The 17,399-nt window shown below is 35.2% G+C and overlaps 1 protein-coding gene across 49 annotated transcripts in view; it reads left to right on the top strand.

Moving 5' to 3' along the window:
• Positions 1–17,399, top strand: part of LOC127859476 (beta-galactosidase-1-like protein 2) — a 74,769-nt gene that overhangs the window by 37,144 nt on the left and 20,226 nt on the right. The gene's annotated exons all lie outside the window — the stretch shown is intronic.

Genomic DNA, 17,399 nt, shown 5'->3' with positions numbered 1-17,399 from the left:
ATTCGGTGGTTATTGATTTTAATTCACGAGTGATCATATAAAATTATATTTTCACTTGTGGCGCAGTCACGAGTGAAAATATACATTTTCTATGATCACGAGTGAATTAAAATCTATATTCCACCGCATCCAACAAATTTTCTTTTTATTTAATGCCTTTTTTCACCGTTTATATACATTGTTTAAGAGTTAAACTAAAGAATTTCGCTGGGATAATGACGTCATTTCGTCAATAAAATGACGTCATTTCACAGTAAACAATGAAAATTATCGATAATTTTCACTGACAATTTTCACTGTTTATAACAGTGAAATTATCAGTTTTATTTCACTGACATTTCTCTATAAACCACCGGAAAGCATAAAATAAATAACTTATTAAGACAATGACAATATATTTTTTGCAGCATTTAATTACTATTAAAAATTGTACGTTGTCTTCGGTTTGCATAATAAAAAATCTTGTATTTGTTGAAAGAGGCTAACAACGACCACTTCAATCATAACAATAAACAATTTCACAACTGTCAATAAAACAATGGATGCCATGATGCTGTGATAGTCACGTGATAAACATCTTACTAGTGCACTGGTCGGTCGCTAGGGAGATATTGGCAAGTGACAATTTACTTAACTCGATAGCTGTTTTTTTTATATTAACACACATTGCTAATTGGTAGCAGCCTGCTTCTTTTATGCCTTTGACAGTTTGTCAAAGGTGTAAAAAGTTGCCTTTTTATTTGAGTGGCTTGCAATTATTTATGTACTTATTGCCAAAAATATCAAAGAAAAGTTTGGGGCTTATATCAACTTATTAAGGAAATTTACAGTTTCTTTACAATTACGATGCCAATTTCACACATATATTTCTTAATTCATTCCTTTCTTAAATTTCTCCGTGATACAACGTGCATAGATTATAGATAAGTAAATCCTAGCATAAGTTCTTGATGTATGTTGATTTTCTGTCGTGTACCTTATTATCCCCCGCTGTAGGCAGAGGGATATTATTTTGGCGTTGTCTGTCCGTCGTTCTGTCCATCTGGCACTTTTGTGTCCGGAGCCATATCTTGGAAGTGCTTTAGCGGATTTCATTGAAACTTGGTATGAGTATATAGGTATGAGTATATATATGGATAAGAGGATGATGAACGTTGAGTTTGTCCATCCATCCAGAAATATTTGTGTCCAGAAGTATATTGGCGAGGGATATCAATTGAACGAATTTGCTTGTTTTTTATGTTTTGAAACTGAAATAATACATGTAAATATAAAACACAACTGTGTTTTCAATCCTTTTTTACATTATACATGCATTAGTATTCACACATTTAAACAATAGAGCACATACGTAGATAAAGGTACCTGTTAAAAGCCTACTAGCATATTTTGCAAAGTTTCAATCAACCCTTCGAATAAAGACCACCTGTGAACAAAGACCACAACGACCAAATCCCTTGAGTTGTCGTTATTGGCAGGTTGGACTGTACATATGACCAGGCAGGTTGGACTGTACATATGACCAGGCAGGTTGGACTGTACATATGACCATAAAACTGTACAAGCAACTCAATAGTTATTGCTTGGGAGATCTCATTCATAAGTTCACAGCTTAATGATCAAAATGTGAAGATAATCATAAAGTATGGAATTTCGGCTCTGACCAATTTAGGCATAGTTAAAGGGATCTTTTCACGCTTTGGTAAATTGACAAAATTGAAAAAAGTTGTTTCAGATTCGCAAATTTTCGTTTTAGTTATGATATTTGTGAGGAAACAGTAATACTGGACATTTACCATGGTCTAATATAGCCATTATATGCATCTTTTGACGATTTTAAAACCTAAAAATTATAAAGCGTTGCAACGCAAAACGATTGAATAATTTGGAGAGTTCTGTTTTTGTCGTTAAATTTTGTGAAACTACGAAGATTGCTTATATAAGGTATAAAATACGTCAAGTATGTGTACTTGGCGGAATAGCTCAGTAGGTTAAAGCGTTTTTACTTCAGGACTCTGGAAGGACTCCAGGGGTCACTGGTTCGAAACCTGGTCCGGGCAATGTTCTTTTCCTTTTTTTAATTTTATTCTTGATTTTTTACTGGAGCTTTTACGATCCAATGTTTACATTTATCGATATAAAGCATTTAATGAATAAGTTATAAAATGCCAAAATCTGTGAAAAGGCCCCTTTAAGACCCTTTGTCTGTTTTTCCTCAATAGAATATATAGTCCAGAAAGTGTACTTAACTCCTCTTTAACAACTAGATTGGGATTGGACTCAAACTTTCCAGAGTATGTGATCAAAGAGAAAGGAATGCATGCGGCAAAAAAAGTGGAATAACAGCCTTTTTGTGATTTTTACAAGGACATAGTATATCTTAAGACTATTCTGGTGAGGAAACTAGTCTCTTTAACTGAGTGGAGGATTTGTCAGTGTAGAAACATTTGTCATGGGGTTATCAGTACTTGTGACACATTGAGTTTCTAATGTTTATTTAGGTATGAGATTTATAAAAATAGCATATATTTGCTCAATGACATGTGAATGTTTCCGATAAAAGGCCATTAAAACGAGACTAAAAAAAATCCCTGACAGAAAAATTATCCACCCATGGCAAGTTTGCATATCATGTTGATACCTCATACCGCATGATTTTTGTATGATGGACTTGCAGACAACTTCAATTGCATCTATCTACCAATACCAATGATTATACCAACTCACAGCAAACAACTGCCACTACATCTACTAATACTAATTAGTATACCAACTTCTACAACAACAGCAGCAAGGCAGTGCTTCTGCATATATATGAAAACAAATAGGATTATGATCTTATCACAATACAATGTATATGAATTAGTTAATAATTATATTTGTTTTAAATGATGTTTAAACTGTCATGAAAATCAATAATATGGGTATGCCCTCAAGGTAAGAGAGGGGGGAAAGATCAATACAGATTGGCCCTTGTCTGTCTGTCCATCTGTCTGCCCTTCCGTCAGTCTTATTTTTGTGCAGGGCTTCACGCACAAAGTATTGCTGCTAGAGGGCTGAAACTTGGCAACATATCAACCAGCATGTGAACATTCGTACCTGCACATGTTTTGGCACAACCTGAGTAAAGGCCCCTTTTTATATAAAAAAAAATAAAATATTTTTTAATTTGTGGTGCTTGTAACTAAAAAGGTATTGCTGCTAGAGAGCTAAAACTGTGTAACATATGAATCAGCATACCTATGTGCTTTCCTCCAGAAGTTTTGGCACAACAAGAGTTCTGGCTCTTTTTATGTCCCCCAGTCTATACTGGGGGACATATTGATTTGCCCTGTCTGTTTGTTGGTTTGCGTCAAACTTTTACATTGGCCATAACTTTTTCAATATTGAAGATAGTAACTTGATATTTGGCATGCATGTGTATCTCATGGAGCTGCACATTTTGAGTGGTGAAAGGTCAAGTTCATCCTTCAAGGTCAAAGGTCAAATATATGGTGGGGACAAAAGCTTAATGTGTGGGGCGTCCATGTGCTATAGTTGAGTTCTGATGTGTATGGTTTACAGCATGGTTTGCACTGTTTGGACAGTTATGCATGATCTGTATCGAATTTTCTGAGTTAATTAAATAGAAAAAAACAAAAATTTCATTTCATGAAAAAAACACAGTTTTCAATACTTTAAAACAATCCAGCATGCATATAACCTGCAAATTTTAACTGGCCAAGTTTCCACGCATGTGTATTATCTTGTATTGCAATGTTTGTTTCACTTTGGCTTAGTATTGAATTTTTCTTGAACAGTATTTATAATAATAATAGATCATTTTGAAGTGGACTTTCTGTTAAAAGCGATGACAATTTCATCCCTTAGTAGCTTTAAATATTACATGTTACAACTGTCCATGAGAAAATGATATAATTTTACAAAAGCTAATAAAGAAGTAAGCATTGTAATGGTTTGGGCAAAACAAAATGGCATTTCACAAATAGTGAAACAGGTATGAGAATCTTCAGTAAATTTTTGAATTTGCAGATTTCGACAATTTTGAAGCTGCTAAGGTCATTTAGGAGATTGATGTCAATTAAAGGAGTATTTTTGTGGATCAATGTAGGGCACTCTTTTTCTGATTCCCACAAGGCAGGCTGTGAATTTTTTTACCAGAATTTTACATTAATTTTCAGTTGCAGTGTTTTACACATATTAATGAAGCAGACTGGTTTTTGCTTGCTTTAAATTTTTCAAATAAGTATCACAATTTTGTTGAAAAAATCTTAACCAGTGGTCTGGAATTAAATGTAGCATGGTAAACAAAAGATAAATGCTGTGAAAATCACTCAAAAGAGTTTAAATGTATCATTGATTTACAGGCAAGCAAGATTTTGATTGAGCAGTCTTATTCAAGTTTTATTGGCTTGACTTGGGGATGAACAAAACAATTTGGATAAGAAGGGACAGAAAATTTAATCATGAGAAAGTTGACATCACTAGATAACCTTCATAATATCACATGTCAGGATTAACTGCTGGACTATGGATGAAGCATTTCTAACAGAACCCTGCAATGCTGAAAAAACATTTTTGAAAGTTTAATACAAAACAGTACTGCTCGGAATCCCAGTCTTATAAGTTTGGAACTACGGAAATTGTGTGCATGCCATGTTATAATAACAAATATGCAATAGGATTTAAATTAACATTCTTACATTCCAAACTCCGACTAACACTGGCAACAGAATGCAAATTCAATATTAGTTAAACATGTTCACAGACACTATCAATAACATTTCATGTTTGTACATATTTGGCAGTGAAATGGAGTAAATAAGGTAATTTTTTATCCCCAGCTGAAGGCGGAGGGATATAGATTTGGCTTTGTCCATCTTTCTGTCTATCTGTCCATCTGTTCATCGGTCCGTCCGTCTGTCGCAAAACTGTTTAGGGCTATATCTCAGAAACTATATAAGATATCAACATGAAACTTCATAGGTGTATAGATATCAACAAAGAGAAGTGCCATGCACAAGAACCATGCATGCTACACTTTCTTTAATAATAGTTATTGACCTTTATTTTTTGTATGATTAAACTTTTCAGGGCTATATCTCAGTTACCATGCAAGATTTCAACATGAAACTTCATGGGTGTATTGATATCAATGTGGAGAAGTGCCATGCTTAAGAACCATAACCCTTCACTTAATGAAATAAGAGATATTGCCCTTTGTATTTTTATGTCCCCCACCCACTATAGTGGGGGGCATATTGTTTTCGCCTGTCTGTTGGTTGGTTGGTTTGTGCCAACTTTAACATTTGCAATAACTTTTGCAATATTGAAGATAGCAACTTGATATTTGGCATGCATATGTATCTCACGGAGCTGCACATTTTGAGTGGTGAAAGGTCAACCTTCAAGGTCAGAGGTCAAATATATGTGGCCAAAATCGCTAATTTTATGAATACTTTTGCAATATTGAAGATAGCAACTTGATATTTGGCATGAATGTGTATCCCATGGAGCCGCACAATTTGAATGGTGAAAGGTCAAGGTCATCCTTCAAGGTCAAAGGTCAAAAAAAAAAAAAAAGCGGCGCAGAGGGGGACATAGTGTTTCTGACAAACACATTTCTTGTTGTATGATGGAACTTTTGAGGTCTATATCTCAGATAAGATAGAACATTTCAACATGAAACTCCATGGGTGTGTGGATATCAATGAAGAGAATTGAAATTTATAAAAACAATTACCCTTTACTTAAGTATTAACCTAACCTTATGATTTAATGTATACTAAGGGATTTGCACCGATCCATAAACAAAGTTTATTTGGCGGGGTGTATTAATTCAATAAATTTGCTTGTTTAAGTTAATATGGACATGATTTATTTAAATAAAATGTCATATCAAATTCTGATGAACACAGTTGACAGAATACACATTTGATATAAGCTGAACAACCTTAAACACTGTTTGTGTGATAATTCATAATTTGCAGTAATGTTGATTAAAAAAAAAACATAAACAGTATAAGAATTAAAACAATGATTTATTTTATTGCCAATATGAAAATAATCATAATGAATTAAATGGTTTGGTTTATTTTGGGGAACGTCATACAGTCTTTCTGTTTCCCTTACTTTGCTTCCTTTTCACTTCATTATATTATAAGAGTTATTTGTCATATGTTTGTAAAATCTACAGAAGTTCTATGTATAATGTCTCAACTTTCTTCATTATTTCAAACTAGCATTTAGAAACACAAAATCAAAATAAACACAATTATATTATATAACTACACTTTCTTTTCAAATCTTGGACTCCTATTATCTGCGTTCTCGTTTTTTATTGGTCCATTAGTTTTCCCAGAGTTTTCTCTTTTGATTGGTCCATTACTGATATTGTTAGGCCTCTCTTCTGTAAGAACGCTTTCAAATCGTACTGGTTCTTTTTTGACGGAAACTTTTCCAAACATTTTCGTCTTACGCAGGTTTTTCAGGATCTCAAAATTCTCGTCAAACGTGACATCAACATTAATGCTTGTGCTCCGAACGTCTTTTAAGACCGCGCTGTTTACTTGGATCTGGCGATGGTTTATTTTTGAGATGGTGAAACTCTGATTTATCCTGTCTGCTTTTATGGCAGATTCTGTTTTCTTGCAGCCGACTCTCAGCGTTTCCAACGCCATTTCACACTTCTGTATATTATCATTCAAATCCTTTGTGTTAATATCGATCACTTGTTTCATTCCTCCCATCACCTGCTTTTCTAGTTGCTCCAAAACGATGTCGATTTCTTTACGATACCGTCTGACAGCGAGTCCAAAGTCTCGTCGTTGTCTATCCATATCCTTCAGTCTCTTTATGGATTCATTTTTCACGTGTTCCAACTGACCAATGAGAGCTTGGGTCATAGTAAGAATCGTGGAACACTCGTCCAAAGGGGAGCTCGTTAGCGAGCTGGTGAAGTCAGGTATATATACATAGTCGCAGTTCTTGTGCCTCATTGTCGCACAGATTACGCAGCAAACCTCGTCGTGTGTTTTGCAGTAAAGTTCCAGAATCTTCTGCTTGTGCTCACGACAGTTTTCCAGTAGAGGGTCAAGGTTTGGCGCAGGCGTCGACACCTCCCTCGGCATGGAGTCCTTGTCCAGTAAAACGTGGGCTTTGCCAAGGTTTTGATGGTAGCTGAGGCAGGTTTTGCACAGGTAGTGTCGGCAGAATTGGCAGTATCCCACGGCGAGTAGCACCTTGCTGTCTGCAGCACAGGGACCGCACGGGAAATCTCCCGGGCCGATCACGTCTGCCTTTACTCGCTTTTGACTTCTTGAGGTGGAGGTCATTGTGTTTTCTTACTTCAAATAAATCTGAAGTTAAGAAAATTTCATTTAAATATTTGTAAAAGCATTTTGATTATCAGATATTTATTTTGTATGTTTTTTATTAGTGAAAGTGGTCCAGATTGTTAATTAGGTTGTCAGTAACCAATTTTTGATTGTTAAAGAGTACTGTAGACAAGGGAATATTGAATAATTATCTACATGAAGAAAAAAACAACAATATCTTGGAACAGTTTTAATCTGATTCAAGTGGATTAAAAAAATTAGCAATGTGGTCATGTCTTAAAAAAAACTTTATAAACACTTTAAATGTGTCACTTGTGATAAATTATGGTAAAACTGCGTTTGCCTTAGCAATAGCTAGTTCAAGTCTTAAAATGGGTCACTTGAAATCATAAACAAGGTCAGACCAATCTTCAAAAAATTTCTTTAACCCCTTAACCCTTTCCCACTCAGAAGCAAAGTGAAAATGGCTATGTGCAAACTGCATAAAACCAGACCAGCCTGCAAGTAACTCGCAGTCTGTTCAGGTTTTTTAACCAGGTTTTCCAAAGGAAAAAACTGGTTATTAGATTGGCGAATGCGGGCGGGCTGGCTGGCTGGCTGGCTGGCTGGCTGGCTGGCTGGCGGGCTGGCTGGCAGGCTGGCGGGCGGGCGGAACAAGCTTGTCCGGGCCATAACTATGTCGTTCATTGTCAGATTTTAAAATCATTTGGCACATTTGTTCACCATCATTGGACGGTGTGTCGCGCGAAATAATTACGCCGATATCTCCAAGGTCAAGGTCACACTTTGAGTTCAAAGGTCAAAAATGGCCATAAATGAGCTTGTCCTGGCCATAACTATGTCATTCATTGTGAGATTTTAAAATCATTTGGCACATTTGTTCACCATCATGGGACGGTGTGTCGCACGAAAGAATCACGTCAATATCTCCAATGTCAAGGTCGCCACGACTAAAAATAGATTTTTTTTAAAAACAAACTTACAAAGGGGTTTTATTTTGTTTGTTCATTTCAAAAGTTCAGTTTGAGTTTTCTCCCTTTATCAGATTTTTTTTTCACAATGAAAACCTGGTTTTGTGACAATTTTGTCCCTTGTTGCTCTTTGTTGCTCATCAGTATCTAAGGGATGGAAATGAAGCCTTCAAAAATTGAATCTAGTAAGAAGGCTCTTTAATTAAATGTAGTTTTCAAGGGTTAAACTCAGGGCCATTATGTTTACTTTTGTAGCTTGCTTAATCCAGTGATCATTTTCTGTTGTTATTTGTTTTACTTATTTTAAAGTTTGAAAGTTATATTTAACTTTTCAAAAAACAACAACAGAAATTACACTAGTATCTAGATAAATTGCTACTTTTTTTCAAACAACACCATCAATACTTCTGTTATAAAAGGGTTTCATTTATTTTCATATTTATATTTATTTTCTTATGTTCTAAATATAATATGTATGCATATATGTTGGCACCAGCAGATTGTTCATTTCAATTTATGAATGAGTAATTCACATGGTAAAAACCATCTTTATATATTTACACGTTGAACAAACATTTGTAATTACAAAAAAACTACCATTTTCTTTTAAGGTCATTTTTTTCTATTTTTCTCTTAATAAATTGCGAGTTTTTTTGCTTTAATAATATAGCTTTTAGGAAATAGTAGTAATTTTCACTTTTAATGAATTAGCAATTGTCATGTGATACTTTTTGTTTGCCACAAAACTTGTTGACCATTGGCAAGGATAAAATGGGTGGTTTTCTGGAAAGCCTCCATCAGTCACGAATTCTGTATCACTGATATTTCTCAAAGCATTACATACAATTTAAATATTGGACTTACCTTTTTATAGAATCAATTAGTGTTCTGTTAAAGTAAATTATATTAGTTCTTCAAGCACTAATCACTTTAAAATTCAAATGTTTTTTAATATTAATAAGTCCTTTTTTTCCAGTTAAGTACATAATATTAGCATAAACAAATCCATCTACATTTTTCACAGTCTTAGCTGATTTTATTCTCCGTTGTCAAGTTAATGTGTGACCTCCAAAAATTGATAACAAAAATTGAACGATCAATGCACTGGACACTAATTATAACTCATCAAATTAAATCCAATTCTTTTAAATCAAATGATCATATGAAATATCTGCACAAGATTAAATGATAGGTAAATTTATGTGGCACTCTTTCAAGAACCAATGTTTGATGTGTGTTAGAGATCCATAAATATATACATTATTTGGCCAGGTTTTTGTCACTATCTATTAAGTGACTGGTGTCGAATTGCCAATAACGGTTTTGAGCCCATGGTGTGAATTGTATTGGGTGAAAAGTGTATGCAGTAGTCGTTACCTATATCAAATTAAGTAAAACAATAGTCATTATTGATCTGGTATTCTATGTGATCATAGTTATGTTATAGACCATTTGTTAAATACTCTTGTGTTATGGTTTACTATACTTAAACACAACAGGACTTAATGCTAGATGATTTTTAGCTCATCTATTTTATGAGTCAAAAAATGAGCTATTGTCATCACCTTGGCGTCGGCGTCCGGTTAAGTTTTGCGTTTAGGTCCACTTTTCTCACAAAGTATCAATGCTATTGCATTCAAACTTGGTACACTTACTAACTATCATGAGGGGACTGGGCAGGCAAAGTTAGATAACTCTGGCTTGCATTTTGACAGAATTATGTGCCCTTTTATACTTAGAAAATTGAAAATTTTGGTTAAGTTTTGTGTTTAGGTCCATTTTATTCCTTAAGTATCAAAGCTATTGCTTTCATACTTGCAACACTTACTAACTATCATAAGGGGACTGTGCAGTCAAAGTTATGTAACTCTGACTGGCATTTTGACAGAATTATGTGCCCTTTTTATACTTAGAAAATTGAAAATTTGGTTAAGTTTTGTGTTTAGGTCCACTTTTTCCCTAAAGTATCAAACCTATTGCTTTCATACTTGCAACACTTACTAACTATTGTAAGGGGACTTTGCAGGCAAAGTTATGTAACTCTGACTGGCATTTTGACGGAATTATGGGCCCTTTATACTTGAAAATTTGGTTAAAGTTCACATGCCGCGATTTAAAAAACCCGTAAAACACCAATATTTATTGAAATAAGTGCATATCTAAACTATTTCTCACCTCACTTCATTTCAAATACGGTGTTATAATTGAGAACGAATAGAACAAAGTCGCGATTTTTCACACATTCCGATGTTCTCGCCATTTTCATTTAAACCGGGAGTGACGTCACATGCACTCAGTAACGAACCGGCACTACAAAGCTTCGGATGAATTATCTCTCGAACGGATGTATTATCTCTCGAAACTTTAGTTAGAAAAATTGATGGAAAATGGAAAATAGAGATTATGATGAGTTTTCCGTTCAACCGTGCATGTATGAGTCAGAATTTAGCGACAATTTGTGAGATTTTTTATGATTCTGACTCGGACAGCGAGGTTTATTTTGTCAATGCTCAAGATAACCATCGTATTGGGAACACGGATTAGAAATACATAACTGTGTTTCATGCACGTGTCGGGGGTAAAAAAATAAATTTTTGATTGTTATTCTACAGTACAAGCTTGTTGAATATGACTTGGTTACATGAAGCACTGGTTAATAATAAAAAAATAGAGCGGATACTTGCACCGGTTCTGAATGGAAAGGAATGTTAGTATTTCTAATGACATGAATTTTAATTTAAAACATTGTTTCCAGTTATAATAAAAGAGTTATAGTGTGAACAATTATATTAATTCATTGATAAATACAACTTCCATTATGATTAGAATCACATGATAATCAAAACAATAGCATGGTGTAGGCCCAAGTGGGCAGAGTGGTACTTTTATATGACATTGAGCTGCACCCCTTGGTTAGCTAACCACTCGTCTGATAGTAATACATTTTATGATTGTTTGTTGATATAATTGGGGTTAGACTAATCTCTTATCTAAAATCATGCTGTGTCTGAAATAATCAACTGTGATATATCCACAGATAAGTCACATGTCATCAGCCAAATAGCCATAAACTCCATGACACTCTGTATGGACTAATGGTTACAATACACTAAATGATCGCTTTATGTAGGGCTGTACTCTCTAAAAAATATCATAGTTGACAGGAAGGCATGTTTTACACTTTTTACCATTATTCGGGTGTTATCTTGCAGAGATAATGGTAGGGCATGAATAGGTGTTCACTACTGAATCCCTGAAATATGATACACGTGAAGACTATAGTAAACCATTGCACTAGAAAAGGCTACATTCCACTAAGAAACGGCCGAAAAAAAAAGTTGCAAAAACAGTCGGTTTTGATTTGTGTCAAGTTCTTTCTTGCTTTGTACATGACATATCTTTTTTATTGCATAAATCGATTCCGCTTAGAATGGCCTTTAAGAAAAGGTATGGTTATGGGGGTCTCTATGTGCAAAATGTTGCATTTATTTTCGCTCAAAGTTGTCGCTTTTACATTGAATTATATAGGGAAACTATTTAGTGTATTATGACCTAAACGCAAAACCAGGCCTAGTCACAAAGGAGCTGTATTTACAGAAAATCATCATTTTTTTTTAGTGGGATATGACGCGTTTTGGCAAATTTCACGGAATAAATGCGTCTGTTTCACGAATTTAAGGAGCATCGTGAGTTTTTAAGAAGAAAATACGTTTTCAGAGGAAAATAAGAAAAAAAGCGTACAAAAACTCGTCTTGAGCATCTCAAATCGCAACTATTTGTGCTGAAAGCGCTCATGAACACGTTTTAATAGTTGTTTACTTCTTTTTCTACATAGCTTGTAACAATATTCCAGTATTTTGACCGATTGTAATTATTTAGGGTAAACGTTTTCTCGCCTGAACGCCCGTTATAAATCAAAGCTCCGAACGCGAAAGCCACATGGCTTATCAGGCGTTATAATAAAATGCATTTTCAAGCATTTCTACGTGAAAGATCGGTCTGAAAATTGGCATGCACATAGAAAATAGGTTTATAAGTATCGAGAGGTGCTTATTTTTCGCGATGTTAACAGTTAACGTTGTCTTATAGGTTACAATACACTAAATGATCGCTTTATGTAGGGCTGTACTCTCTAAAAAAATATCATAGTTGACAGGAAGGCATGTTTTACACTTTTTACCATTATTCGGGTGTTATCTTGCAGAGATAATGGTAGGGCATGAATAGGTGTTCACTACTGAATCCCTGAAATATGATACACGTGAAGACTATAGTAAACCATTGCACTAGAAAAGGCTACATTCCACTAAGAAACGGCCGAAAAAAAAAGTTGCAAAAACAGTCGGTTTTGATTTGTGTCAAGTTCTTTCTTGCTTTGTACATGACATATCTTTTTTATTGCATAAATCGATTCCGCTTAGAATGGCCTTTAAGAAAAGGTATGGTTATGGGGGTCTCTATGTGCAAAATGTTGCATTTATTTTCGCTCAAAGTTGTCGCTTTTACATTGAATTATATAGGGAAACTATTTAGTGTATTATGACCTAATACACAACAATGGTAACTGGTGTCAATTTGACTGGTAGCCATGGAAATTCTTGAAACATAAGAAACTTAGAAATCAATCATTGTCTATGTATATATTGTTGTCTGAGGCTATTAAAAACTGGACATTCGAGTATAAAATGAAAGTGATCTTCGAGATCAGTTACATTGTTATTATTGTTTATATAAACCGTTTGAGAAGTTGAAATATTGTTCAACTTGTATTTATGATAATACGCACAAAGTAAATTTAATTTTCGGCTAATTATAGGTGTTAACCGAATAGAACAAAGAACAGAACTGGCTAATTATAGGTGTTAACCTTTGATCGGGTATACTATGTTTTAAGATTTCGGATCTAATTGTATGAAACAATGGCTGTGGTGTCAAAATTATATAAGAGCCTACGTCCGCCCTGTCAAACTTAGCGTTCGAGCTATTGTCTGTGGGAGCAATTGTTCGGATACCCATTACAGAGGGTATCCGGAGAAGCGCCCCCCGGAGAACTGCCCCCCAGAGAACTGCCCCCTTATTTTAAAGGTGGCGGAGAGGTGCCCCCCCCCCCATCAAATCGGTAGGGGCGGAGAACTGCCCCCCTGTCAGAATTTAGTAGGCGGATATCTGCCCCCCCATCAAATCTGTAGGGGCGGAGAACTGCCCCCGGTGTCATATTAGTTATTAGTTACGTATTGAAAACAATACTTACGGGTAATTTTACGTTATCGCCGTACACATTTTATCCGGTAACAATTGAATTTCAGTACAAGTATATTACCATTTATCGAACTGAATAACACAAATTGTCTAGAGGCATGTGATAATACTGTTTAAGGCCCTTGGTGCGCATCTGCACCACTCACTATACATGAATGCCATGTAAAAGTCGTGTTTTAATAAGAGCGCGAAACATAGTCGAGATCCACACAGGAAACGCGTGCGTGTTAATACTGGCCAAGTGTCGCAACTAAATATAGACGTGCAACTCAGTACTTATGGAGCAAAAGTTACATCGGAATTAATTTACATTATAAAGATAGTATTGACACATGGAAAAAAACCGTAAATTTACGTATAAAAAAGGAAATTAATAGGCAAATCAAAGGCATTAATTTAGCTGACTTGAAGAAAAAAGTAGAGTGAAGTCGAATTTATAATCAATTTATTTATGTTGTTTAGTTAATTCATGTGTCATACAAAATAACATACATAAATACACACATAACACATATTACGGCAACAGTTTGCATTTTGAGCAGATCATGTCGACATGCCAAACAAACAAAATCGGTAACAGTTGCTTTAATTAGCAGCTAATTAGGCAGGCAGAGAACTTGTTACCGTTAACAATAAGCACCGCGATCTTTTAATTGGTAGACCGGACCGACCTTTATTGTTAAGAACTTGTTAGCTTTGAATAAAGCCGCATACGGGTTTATTATATTGAACCGTCCAAATCCGTAATTGGCGAAAACAAACAAATAAATTATTGTTTTCAGCTTGCATAAGGATGGATTTAATTGCATGCTAATTGTTTGTTTTAATTACGGGGAAAATATCAAATAATTCAACCGCGAAAACTTTTTATTAGCAAAAAGTGATTTGTTTTTCTTTGTTCACATAGACGAAAATCACGTGATTATCAAGATGGCGACGTCCATGCCGAGGCAGGTATTTTTTGCCGTTTTATAACTTTTATTTCTTGTACAACTTTATATTACTTTTGAAATTTCACTCAATTTCCAGACATAATAGCAAGAAAGTTACTGGCGTTATTGTCATTATAATACTCGCTTTATATATCGCCGCAAAATTTCTTTAATTAGGGTCATCAATTCTGACAGGGGGGCAGTTCTACGCCCCTTATTAATCAGCAGGGGGGCAGTTCTCCGCCCTATAAAAAACAGTGAGGGGGCAGTTCTCCGCCCAGTGAAAAATCTTTGGGGGGGCAGTTCTCCGGGGGGGCACTTCTCCTAGAGCCATTACAGAGAATGCCAAGCTGTTATTGTTTATGAAATAAATAAATTGAACTAATAATTACAATCCATGCACAAACCCTCCTCAATTTACATTTGTATCTGAATATTTCAATATAACATAATGGGTGATGTTAGTAAATAATATAACTATTTTAAGTAATACCATTCCAATTCCATTTTTAAATGGCTTTTTATAATATGTGTAATAGACAGTAATTAATTTGAGTTCAATATCAGAACAAGAATGTTATTTTTGATACTTTGTTGGTTATTTAGCTGTAGCTTAGTTTGTTTATTTATCAAATAAAATGTATTTGTCATTTTGTATTTCGCTGTTCCACTGATAAACCTATTTGTTCTTAATAATAAGAGCAAGGTTGTAATTTATTTTTTGTAACTAAGCCGTTAATACATACAGGCGTATAATATATTATTAATCCATTTCTTACGAGTAACATCATCCTTGGCAAAACCGAATAGTCCCTTGTTTCCCTTTCCGCACGTTTGTTGCACCCGAAAAAAACACACACTGACAGTAGAATAACGATTGTCGTGCAAAAGACACACAGAAAAAGCACACGTTTTTAATAAAACTTGTATAAAAAGAACTGTATTAACATATCACGTTATTGAGTGTCAATGTTGACATAAAGCGCGAAGTGTTCACGCTTCGATCCGTAATAACAATGGACAAGTTTCCGTGTCATGCGCGTTGAATGCATGTGACGTCACAGCCAAAATAGGTGGCGGAAATACCCGGGCGGTTTACGGAAAAACAAGATCATCGTGTTTAGTATTTTAATATTTTTTTCCATTTCTCTTGATGAAACCACTCGTTTTAGAATATACATATTTATGAAATAGCATTTTTCGTTATAAAACCGGCACTGGACCTTTAAGTTTTGTGTTTTGGTCCACTTTTCCCCTACAGTATCATAGATATTGCTTTCATACTTGGAACACTCGCAAACTATCATAAGGGGACAGTAAAGGAAAAGTTGCATAACTCTGGTTGTCATTTTTACGGAATTATGGCCCTTTTTTGACTTAGTAACTTTGAATATATGGTTACATTTTGTGTTTAGATCCACTTTACTTCTAAAGTATCAAGGCTTTTGCTTTTAAACTTCAAATACTTTCATGCTATCATAAGGGTACTGTACCTGGCAAGTTGAATTTTACCTTGACCTTTGAATGACCTTGACTCGCAAGGTCAAATTATTAAATTTTGCTTAAATTGCCACAACTTCTTTATTTATGATTAGATTCGATTAATACTTTGACAAAACAACTCTTTACCTGACATACCACAATTGACTCCACTTAAACCATCCCCCACGCCCCCCTAATCCCCCCTCAATCCCCCCCATTATTTTATTTTTTAATTAAAGATCATCTAATAAATAACCACCTCACCCTCACACTATACCCCCCACCCCCCATCCCAAAAAAATAATTTTTATGCCCCCGGTAGGGTGGCCTATAGCAGTTGAACTGTCCGTCGGTCAGTCTAGTCTGTCTGTCCGTCCGAAAAAAAAAATAACACTGGCCATAACTTTTTCACTTTTGAAGATAGCAACTTGATATTTGGCATGCATGTGTATCTCATGGAGCTGTACATTTTGAGTGGTGAAAGGTCAAGGTCATCCCTCAAGGTCAAATGTCAAATTTATGGTGTCTGTCCGTCCGAAAACTTTTACATTGGCCATAACTTTTTCAATATTGAAGATAGCAACTTGATATTTGGCATGCATGTGTATCTCATGGAGCTGAACATTTTGAGTGGTGAAAGGTGAAGGCCATCCTTCACGGTCAAATGTCAAATATATGGCGTCTGTCCGTCCGAAATCTTTAATATTGGCCATAACTTTTTTAATATTGAAGATAGCAACTTGATATTTGGCATGCATGTGTATCTCATGAAGCTGCACATTTTGAGTGGTGGAAGGTCAAGGTCATCCTTCAAGGTTAAGGTCGTCCTTCAAGGTCAAAGGTCAATAATCAAATAAAAAATTTCAAAGCGGCGTTATCATGAAGCTGCACATTTTGAGTGGTGGAAGGTCAAGGTTATTCTTCAAAGTCAAGGTCATCCTTCAAGGTCAAAGGTCAAAAAGAAATCAAAGCAGCGTTATCATAAAGCTGCACTTTTTGAGTGGTGGAAGGTCAAGGTTATCTTTCAAGGTCAAGGTCATCCTTCAAGTTCAAAGGTCATCCTTCAAGGTCAAAGGTCAAACAAAATATAAAAAATTCAAAGCGGCGTTATCATGAAGCTGCACATTTTGAGTGGTGGAAGTTCAAGGTAAAGGTCATCCTTCAAGATAAACAAAAAAAAAATAATTTCAAAGCGGTGTTCTCATGAAGCTGCACATTTTGAGTGGTGGAAGTTCAAGGTCAAGGTCATCCTTCAAGGTCAAAGGTAAAAAAAAAATCAAAGCGGCGTTCTGATGAAGCTGCACATTTAGAGTGGTGGAAGTTCAAGGTCAAGGTCATTCTTCAAGGTCAAGGTCATCCTTCAAGGTCAAAGGTCAAAAAAATATTAATTTCAAAGCGGCGTTATCATGAAGCTGCAC

The sequence above is a fragment of the Dreissena polymorpha genome, chromosome 15 (genome assembly GCF_020536995.1).
Source record: "Dreissena polymorpha isolate Duluth1 chromosome 15, UMN_Dpol_1.0, whole genome shotgun sequence".
Taxonomy (NCBI): domain Eukaryota; kingdom Metazoa; phylum Mollusca; class Bivalvia; order Myida; family Dreissenidae; genus Dreissena; species Dreissena polymorpha.
Note: the sequence above shows the minus strand (reverse complement) of the source record. Positions and strands in the feature narration are given on the sequence as shown.